The sequence below is a fragment of the Vanessa cardui genome, chromosome W (assembly GCF_905220365.1).
Source record: "Vanessa cardui chromosome W, ilVanCard2.1, whole genome shotgun sequence".
NCBI classification, from domain to species: Eukaryota; Metazoa; Arthropoda; class Insecta; order Lepidoptera; family Nymphalidae; genus Vanessa; species Vanessa cardui.
In genome coordinates this window covers 12,892,339-12,902,329 of record NC_061153.1, presented here as the reverse complement: position 1 = coordinate 12,902,329, position 9,991 = coordinate 12,892,339, and positions in this window count along the sequence as shown.

Genomic DNA, 9,991 nt, shown 5'->3' with positions numbered 1-9,991 from the left:
ACGCAAGTTTGCGCGTTAACCGCTAAAAAAACACCATTTGTCGTATCTCCACGATTTGAGAACATTCCGATAGCCGCTACAGGTAGTATCGGAATACTTGGCGTTGATATTTCGAGCCTCGTTCAGTTCCGCGGTCAATTGGAAGGCAAAGCCAAATTGGCTTCAAAAAAGCTGGGCGTGCTCAGCAAGGCGAGACAGTACTTCACGTCGGCCCATCGCCTTAAACTTTACAAGGCGCAAATTCGGCCTCACATGGAGTACTGCTCTCACCTCTGGGCGGGTGCTCCCCAGTACCAGCTCCTGCCATTTGACCGCATCCAACGTAGAGCGGCTCGAGTTATCGACGATCAAGCTCTTTCCGATCTCCTTGATCCTTTGGCTTTGCGTAGAGATGTCGGATCACTCTGCATCTTTATTTATTTTATTTTATTTTATTTGGGAAACAAACAGTACAATAAGTCTTAATATTAACAAATACAAATTAAATCACAAGCCAATCAAGTTTCCACTCATAAATTAATATTGTATATATTAGAGCAACAAGAAAAAAAGGAGGATATTACAAATTACAATAGCAGCAATTACAATTTTGTTTTAATTTAAAGGATAATTTATATAATTAATAGAATTAAACTAATCTGAGTTTGTCTATAAGATAAACTATGAAAACAATAAGCAATTATCAAGATAATAAACATTAAAATTATAAACATTAAATCAATTATGTAAGATACAAAATTATAAATTAAATTAGTAAATTAATAGAGGCAGCAATTTTAAATTATAACGGATTTAAAAGAATAACAAAAAATTTATATACCTATATTATTAAATTATACATTATTATTATTATCATTAAGCAATTGCAATATTTTCACTTTCAATTTATTAGCATTATCTACTTCAAACAGATCAATGTTATTAAATTTTTCGTTATAATTATTACATGCACGATTAATAAAAACGTTTTGAGCATATTTACTTCGTGTTAAAGGCACATTAAACAGTAAATGTTTACGAGCAGCTAACCTGGGACATCGAAAGTTTACACAATTTAGCAAGTATGGAGAGTCTATGAAACCTCGAACCAATTTATACAGAAACATTTGGTCCCTTACGATTCTACGATCAGCAAGAGAGAGTATACTAGTACTTTTATTGAGCTTATGAGTGTAGTCATCAAATTTAAACTGCAGGTGTTTTAAGTACTTCTTTTGTACACTTTCCAAGCGGTTGATGTGCAATTTATAGTGCGGATTCCAAACAATGGATCCATATTCTAATATGGGTCTCACGAGGGAATTAAATAAAAGAGCAAGTGTGGAGACATTTTTAAAGTCCTTAGCAGTTCTAATTACAAAACCAAGCACACGGAATGCTTTTGCTACCGTCAGATTAATATGGGACTTAAAAGTGAGCTTTTGATCGAGATGTATCCCTAGGTCTCTCACCTCGGTCACACGATTTATTATCGTATTATTCAGACAATATTCATGTGTAAAAAGACTATGCCTCCTCGTGAAGGAAATGATGTTGCATTTTCTTACATTTAAGAATAAAGAATTATTCTTGCAATATGCGCATAGGTTATTAAGGTCATCTTGAAGAAGTAAGCAGTCCGTAGAAGACGTAATCCTTTTACAAAGCTTAATATCATCTGCATATAGTAGGATTGAGGAATGCTTAATAATTTTTGATATATCATTTACATATAAGATAAAAAGAAGAGGACCGAGGTGAGACCCCTGAGGTACACCTGAGGGAACTGGAGCAAAAGATGAACAAAAACCTTTGATGGTTACTGCTTGGCTTCTATTATTAAGGTATGATGTCAACCACCGAAGAAGGTCACCATGTATACCGATTCCTCTTAACTTGTTAATTAATATGTTATGTGAAATTTTATCAAATGCTTTAGAGAAATCGGTATACACGACATCCGTTTGGAACCCTCTATCCATGTCTGAAGTGACTTCATGGATAAGTTCACAGAGGTTGGTTTCAGTAGACTTCTTACTAATAAAACCGTGTTGTTGATCAAGAACTATAGACCGCAGCAGAGGAAAAATTTGATCGTAAATTATTTTCTCAAATAATTTAGCCAAAACGCATAATTTGGAAATCGGTCTATAGTTCTGAACGTTGTGTTTATCACCTGATTTGAACACTGGAACAACATACGATTTTTTCCAAATTAGTGGGATTTCACCGCAACTCAAAGATTTGTTGAATAGTAAGTAAATTGGATAGGTAAGAGACATTTCACATGATCTGATAAATAAAGGAGGAAGACCATCTGGACCATAACCTTTAGTAATATCTAAAGCTTTTAGGTACTTATTAATTATCTCGATAGATATTGACATGGATCCAATAGAAATATGGGTTTCAGAGGGGTCATTTGTAAGGCTCGATAAATCATAAGTATCCGGTGGCTCATACACTGATTTAAAGTAGGAGTTAAAAAGGTTGCAGATTTCAATACCTCCATGTCCGACAGTTCCATTAAAAAACATTGAATCCGGGAAATCATTTAATGTTTTTTTAGATTTTACAAAATTCCAGAAAAACTTACTATTCTGTTTAATTTTTATTTCGGCATTATGGATATAGTTATTATAACATGTCAGTTGTGCTTGTTTTTGTCTCCTCCTTAATAAACTAAACGTATCATAATCAATCTGTCTTTTGTATAGCTTCCATTTTACATGAAATTTCAGTTTCTCCGTGATTATTTTTCTTAAAGATTTTGAATACCAAAAGGGATAGTTGTTAATATGTTTAACTGTCTTAGTTGGAACCATGTCATTAATTATATCATTAATGGTGGTATAAAATAAATCTACAGCATTAGATATATCAGAATCATTAAGCAATTCAAACCAATCAATGCTGGCCAATGCACTATTTATTGCATCGTAATCTGCCTCACGGAACAAGCGTATAGTACGGGGAGCATATTTTATTGCAGACAATAATGTGACCTTAAGAGACAAGATTAATGCAGGGTGGTGTGGGTCTTCCGGTACTAGTGGGTCATCACATCTACATACCAGACATTCACAACCACTTATAATTAGGTCAAGGTATCTACTATTAGCATTAGAAACTGAATTAAATTGTTTTAAATCATTGAAATTTAGAAAATAGAAAAGTGAGTTAATGTAGATGTCATCGTCATGAAAATTTTGAAGATCCATATAACCCATGTTATAAGAACACACCCAAGAAGCATTGGAGATGTTAAAATCTCCTAATATAAGAAAATTATCACCAGGGTGACAGATTATATCTATTGAGACTAAATCAAAAAATTCGCATAAAGCCTCGTAGTGATATTTACTATGCGGAAAATAGCAACAATAAATATGTAATAACTTAGATATTGGAAGAGAATTAGTAAATACAGAGACTTTGATAACCTCAGCTGCTGAATTTTTTAATTTAATCGGCATTGAGGAATGGACATTTAAATGTGACCGGAGAGCAATCAACACTCCACCACCTAAACTGTCTCCACGAAAGACATAGTCGCGGTCATTTCTATAAACAGAGTACCGCGAGTCGAAAAATTCAGAATCAAATATAGCATCATGCAACCAGGTCTCACTAAGACATATTACCTCATAATCTGTTTGGATCAGATTTCTATAAAAAATATTCGTCTTGGTCCTAAGGCCACGTACATTCTGATAAAAAACACTCAAATTAGGCATAATTATAAAAAGTAGAGTAAATAAAAATTCTCATCAACATAGACCATAAAAAATTAAGTACGTTCTTTTCATAAAACTCTCCATAAAACAATTGTAAATATATTTTTTCAGTGTATAGCCTACCAATACAGAATAAATAAAAAAATGTATAAATATAAGCCCATTTTAACTGCTTGCCCTTAAACATTAACACTGCTAATAATAAAGTAATATCAATAAAGCAATCACAAAACAAAATATTATTACATAAAAAGTGCAATAATTTCTTATAATAAAATTCTAGAAAATGTTCATTCATAATAACAGCTAAATTTAGTAAATGATAAAATGTTAAAAAAATATTACGACACTGAAATAAGTAAACAATAACACCTACACAATTTTTTTTACGTCACACATGTTAACAAAATGCACAACCGGACTAGAGTCATTACGTCTCGCCATGATACAACAATTTTTGACCCACACATATCGATACGCTTTGTCTTTAGCGGTTTTCTTAACAACTTGAAGGAGTGCCTTGTTGGAGCTGGTAAGATGATCATTAAAATATATATTGCTATTACTAGCGGCGAAACCTAAATCATGGCACTTAAGTTTGAGTTTCCTTGCTTTAGCAAGAAAATCATCCTTCTTCCACCGACAGAGAAATTTGACTATGATGGGCTTAATTTTCTTTAAGTCTTTATTTTTAGAGGATACTCTTGTAACAAAGTCAATGTCCGTGGTAACATTGAGATCAAAACCAGCCCGGTCAGCAATATTTTGCAAAATAACAAGTAGATTTTCATTCTTTTTTTCGGGAATGCCATAAATCTCCACATTAGACCTTCTCGCCCACTGCTCACGGTTGTTGGAATCCGTTTCGATTGTCTGTATTCTCGACTCTAAAGACATTACTTTGTTACAACGCTCAGAAATAAGTTTCAAATCTGTTTCGCATTTGTCGATTTTACCTCTAATTTCCTCATATTTATTGTTAATAAAATCTAAGCTATCTTTCAGACTTGATACCTCTTCGCGTAACACTTTTAGATCTGTTTGGATAGGAGCAATAGTTGATTTAAGCTCAGATCTAAGTGATGACATTTCTGATGAAATGATCTGCCGTATCTCTCTCAAAAACGACTCATTGGAGTCTACAGGACTACGGGGAGAAACCATACCGCAGGTCGAGCCACCTCTACGCAATGTGATGTTCTCACTATAGTCAGATTTGACCTGTGAACTATGGCCGCGTACAGGCGTATTGTCTTTGTTTATTTGACGAGGCATAGACGATAAGCAATCTGGACAAGTCCATTTTAACATTACTTCTTGAGATGGTTTAGTTTTACTAGACGGGTGAATGCAATGATAGTGATAATTCTGGCCACATTTAATACAAGTCATGCATTCAGAGGCGCCACCTACCAAAGATTTGCAACACGCAAACTTCATGTTTTAAATATAAATAAATAATTATGATTAGACAAAGTGCAGAGCCGGTTGAGGCGCGAACCAAGGACTCAAGCGTAAAAAGCAATAGCTGCACCACTGAGCCAAACAATGTATAGGATTATAGGGCGAATATGGAGATCCTATTTGACGTCAATGATGGAAGCAACAGAGTTCGTTGACTTGGGGCGTGTCCAACACCACAAGCTCATTAAACAAAGACACTTAATGGCACACAGTGTAGGATAATTCAAAGTATTATCGAACAAAACTCACTATTTAAATTACACTTTTTGGTAAAATATATTTCCGTTTAACTGTACACGCACTAATAGTTATAATCTTCTACCGAATTTTTCACGGGGAATGTTCCGAGGAATTGTTCGGATTAATCCCGGCTGCTGAATTTCACCTTCGGACATCTCGCCAAAATTCTAAGTTTCACCCGCACCACCTTGATGTCCGAAAATCCACAACAGCGCGATTTCTCAGACATTTTCTGCCTCGCACAACCACTTTGTGGAACTAGCTTTCGCCGGCGGTTTTTCCGAACCGATACGACATGGGAACCTTTAAGAAAAGAGCCTACTCCTTTTTGAAAGGCCGGCAACGCACCTGCAAGTCCCCTGGTGTTGCAGGTGTCCATGGGCGGTGGTAGTCACTTTCCATCAGGTGAGCCTCCTGCTCGTTTGCCTCCTATGCCATAAAAAAAAAAAAAAAAAAATTGTAGATTTTTTTATTTTTTATTTATTTATTTTTTTTTATTTTTTTTTTTTATAATATATTATCATATATTGTCACAACCCGTCACAACCACACAGGGTACCATTGAAAATCAGCGTTGGGTTCTTGGAACCCAACTTGGAAGCTGAATGGTACACCTTTTAGGACATGTTAAGATCATTGTGTTGTTTTGTATTGTTGTTGTTTTTTTTTTTTGTATATTTAGTTAGCAAGTAGTTATAGATAGTGTTTATATTTTTTTGTTTGTTTTTTCTTCCTTTTGTTTTAAATTTTTATACTTCTTATTCTTTTATTATGTACTGTGTCCTAATAAACATTTCTTTCTTTCTTTCTTTCTTTCTATAGCATCTATCAATTGTGGCATGTTACGGCTCTGAAGATCAAGTAATGCTCGCCATGGGTCCTCTGTCCTTGATTCAGTCTGTTCAGATCCCAGTTCTGATATAGGATCGGGGGCGGTATTAGACGGATCGTCAGGAGGTCGGGCTCCCATTTTAAGAAACAACAATTAATTTAAATAACAATAGATTTATTATTTACAATAATTACAGTAATGGTCTTAAAATAATTTATACACAATCAAAAAAAAAGCAAACGGATAAGCCAGAGATATACAGCGAAAGCAATATGCCGACGGGCAGCGTAACCGCGTAAAAGCGGACAAGTACAGCTAACTAAATAGCGTAGTATAGGCAGTCAAGCCTGAGGGGTAAACCGACAGTTTTGTCGGGAGCTAGAGCTCTTGCTTGAGTCGATCCTTGAAGTCGACTGAAGACTAGCCAGTGAACACGGTATTTATACCCTAGCCCCTACTCCCAACAACTCTGTCCATGGCGCGAAACGCTAGCCACGTGTTTACCAAAATGAAAATACAAACTAATTAAATCTGCTATTATGACTTTTAGTCATAAAATATTCCAATATGAATTATCGTTAATCAAGAACAGTCAATTTGGAGTTATTTCTATGTGATACAAATTAAATAATCGTTTATAATGTTTCGTAATGCTATTAACAATTACCGAAATCGAAACTAGTCGTCATAAGTCAATCGCAGGTAGCTAGTAAATCATACCAGATATAATTAGGAATTGTCCTAAAAGATTTGCATTAAAAATCTAGCTAATTGTAATTATCATTGAGTAAACAACAAATCAATCAAGTCAAGGTGGGTACTTTTATCTTTGCGTTGATGTGACGACTGACTCTGACATATATATTAGTACCGACAAGTATTCCGATACTACCTGTAGCGGCTATCGGGATGTTCTCAAATCGTGGAGATACGACAAATGGTGTTTTTTTAGCGGTTAACGTGCAAACTTGCGCCTTTTTGGGGTTGAAATGGACTAAATTTAGCCGGCCCCAGTTCGAGACCTCGTTTAACGAAGACTCGATTTCAGACACAAGTTTGTTCCGGTTCTCTTCGACGTTTTCCCGAGAAATATTAGCGCGGTCGGTGTATAAGGTGTCAACGGTACTGTCGTCTGCATAGCAATGAATGTTCCCGATTTGCAACAAATCATTGATATGCAGAAGAAACAGAGTAGGTGATAGAACGCAGCCTTGTGGAACACCAGCATTGACGAATTTTAAGTCGGAGCATGCACCGTCGACAACGACCTTGATGCTCCGATCTGCCAAAAAGCTGGTAATCCAATTGCATAATTTCCCGGGAAGCCCATAGGAAGGAAGCTTCGAGAGAAGCGCTTTATGCCATACGTGATCGAAGGCCTTCGCTACGTCCAAGCTGGCTGCTAATGCCTCCCCCTTGCTCTCAACTGCTTCAGCCCATCTATGAGTAAGGTAAACTAAAAGATCACCGGCTGACCGACCCCGACGGAAACCGTACTGGCGGTCGCTAATCAGATGGTTCTCCTCTAGATACCGCAGGAGCTGGCAGTTAATAAGGGACTCCATTACCTTGGAGAGCAAGGAGGTGATGGCTATAGGCCTATAATTGGACGGATCTGAGCGGTTGCCTCTTTTAGGGATCGGGTGCACCAAAGCTGTCTTCCAGGAGTTCGGGACGACGCCTAATGTGTAGGATTGAAAAGACGCGTTAAGACCGGTGCCAACTCGGGAGCACATGTCCGTAGCACGATTGGAGGGATGCCATCAGGTCCACTCGACTTATGAATATCTAAGGAAAGTGCTTTGCGAACTGCACTTTGCCGGAATTTAATCTCCGGCATCAAAATCAAAATCAAAATAAACTTTATTCAAGTAGGCTTTTATAAGCACTTTTCAATCGTCATTTTACAATTAAGTGAAGCTACCACCGGTTCGGAAAGTAGATTCTACCGAGGGGAACCGGCAAGAAACTCAGTAGTTACTCTTTTTTAACATTTAAAAAATACAACGTCATGTTAATTAAATACAATTATTTCAATTAAAGCGGAATTTTATTATAGAACCGGATACCTTGCCCCAAGAAGGATTTATTGACTTTGCGGAGTCGGAAACTTGGCGTTATAAGCTTATCCTTACTCCTAGTGCACATACAATGATTATCACTGATTTTATCAAAGTGATCAATGTTACTGTGAATATACATAATATTGTTGTAAATATATTGCGACGCAACAGTGAGTATTCCCACTTTGTTAAAAACATCCCGAAGAGAGTCTCTAGCTCCAAGATTATAAATAAACCGGATGGCTCTCTTTTGTAATCGTGGTATCACATCGTGGTATCACACCGCGGAATTGTTGGTGGAGACTTTCCTTGGTCATCCAGAGTCGAGTTCGACGCGAAGAGATAGCCTAAAAGATCAGCTTTCTCTTTCGCGGTATGGGCCAATGACTCACCGTCCCTGTGCAGAGATGGAAACGAAGGCTGACAGAAATTCCCTAAGACAGCCTTAGTGAGAGACCAGAACGCATGTTCCTGAAGGGAGGCGCACCAGTTTTTCGCCAATTCTGCCAATGTACTCCGTCTTCGCCCTAGCAATCACGTTTTTGAGATTGGATTAGATTGTTTATCATTTGGCTTTGGCTCTGAATTAGAAGCTTTGGAAGTAGTAGGCTTTACCCGCTTGGGGCAGCTTGTAGCCTGCTTATGACTACTATCGCCACACCCAAAACATTTGGCTGGACCCATTGGGCGTTTCTTGAAACCATGTGGTTTACCGTTACCACCGTTATTAAACTGAATATTTGAGTGAAAAGTTGAGGTTGAAATTTTCGGTGGCTTTACAAAAGTGGATAAGTAATTAACTAGATCCGAAGGCTTCAAATTTGAACTGGTCGCAGTAGCCTTAACGTGCGGGTCGACAATACCCCTCAAAACAATTTCAGTGATTAAATCGTCGCTGAGGCCCTTAACAATGCGTAATTTTAGCAGGGACTTACGGGCATACTCGGCGTATGTTTGATATTTATCAGAGTTAGAAGACATGACTTCATATAAAATTCCTGCCGAATCGATTTTCTTTACATATAAAGGTTTAAAATCTAATTTGAAGCTACTCCATGTGCGATCATTACATACCCATTCATTGAGCCAAGACCTAGCGTCTCTCTTCAGACAATTACCTATCTTAGAAAGGCATTCGCGGTCGTCCCACTTGTTAGCTAACTTGGCCCTGTCAACCTCTTGGAACCAAGAATCTACGTCATGAATGCTGGGGTCGAAGTTCGAGACATAATAACTGTGGGTACTCACGGATTTCAGCGATTGAATTGCCTCCACGATTTGCTCTGTACCTTGTGCAGCTGAAGTCAGTCCAACCGAAACTGGTACACGAGAACTTAGTTCCAGCGCCTACAATCGCGCTAGTACAGCGTTCCAGGATCCACAGTTGCTCGATGGCGGGGCCGCAGGTGATAGCGACGGCGGTACGGGGCCGTACCCGCAGACACGTCCACTGGAACGCCCTGCGTGTGGCGAGTGCCCGCCAACACGTCCACTGGAGCGCCTTGTGTACGGCGAGTGCCCGCCGACACGTCCACTGGAGCGCCTTGTGTGCGGCGAGTGCACGCGCGAATCGCTGCGAGTGTGACATCGCCGCATGTGCCGATCCCGTGAACGTTAAAGACGCGGGGTGCGTGTGCGTGAACTATCACAGGAGTGCCGCGACCGAATACGGGAAT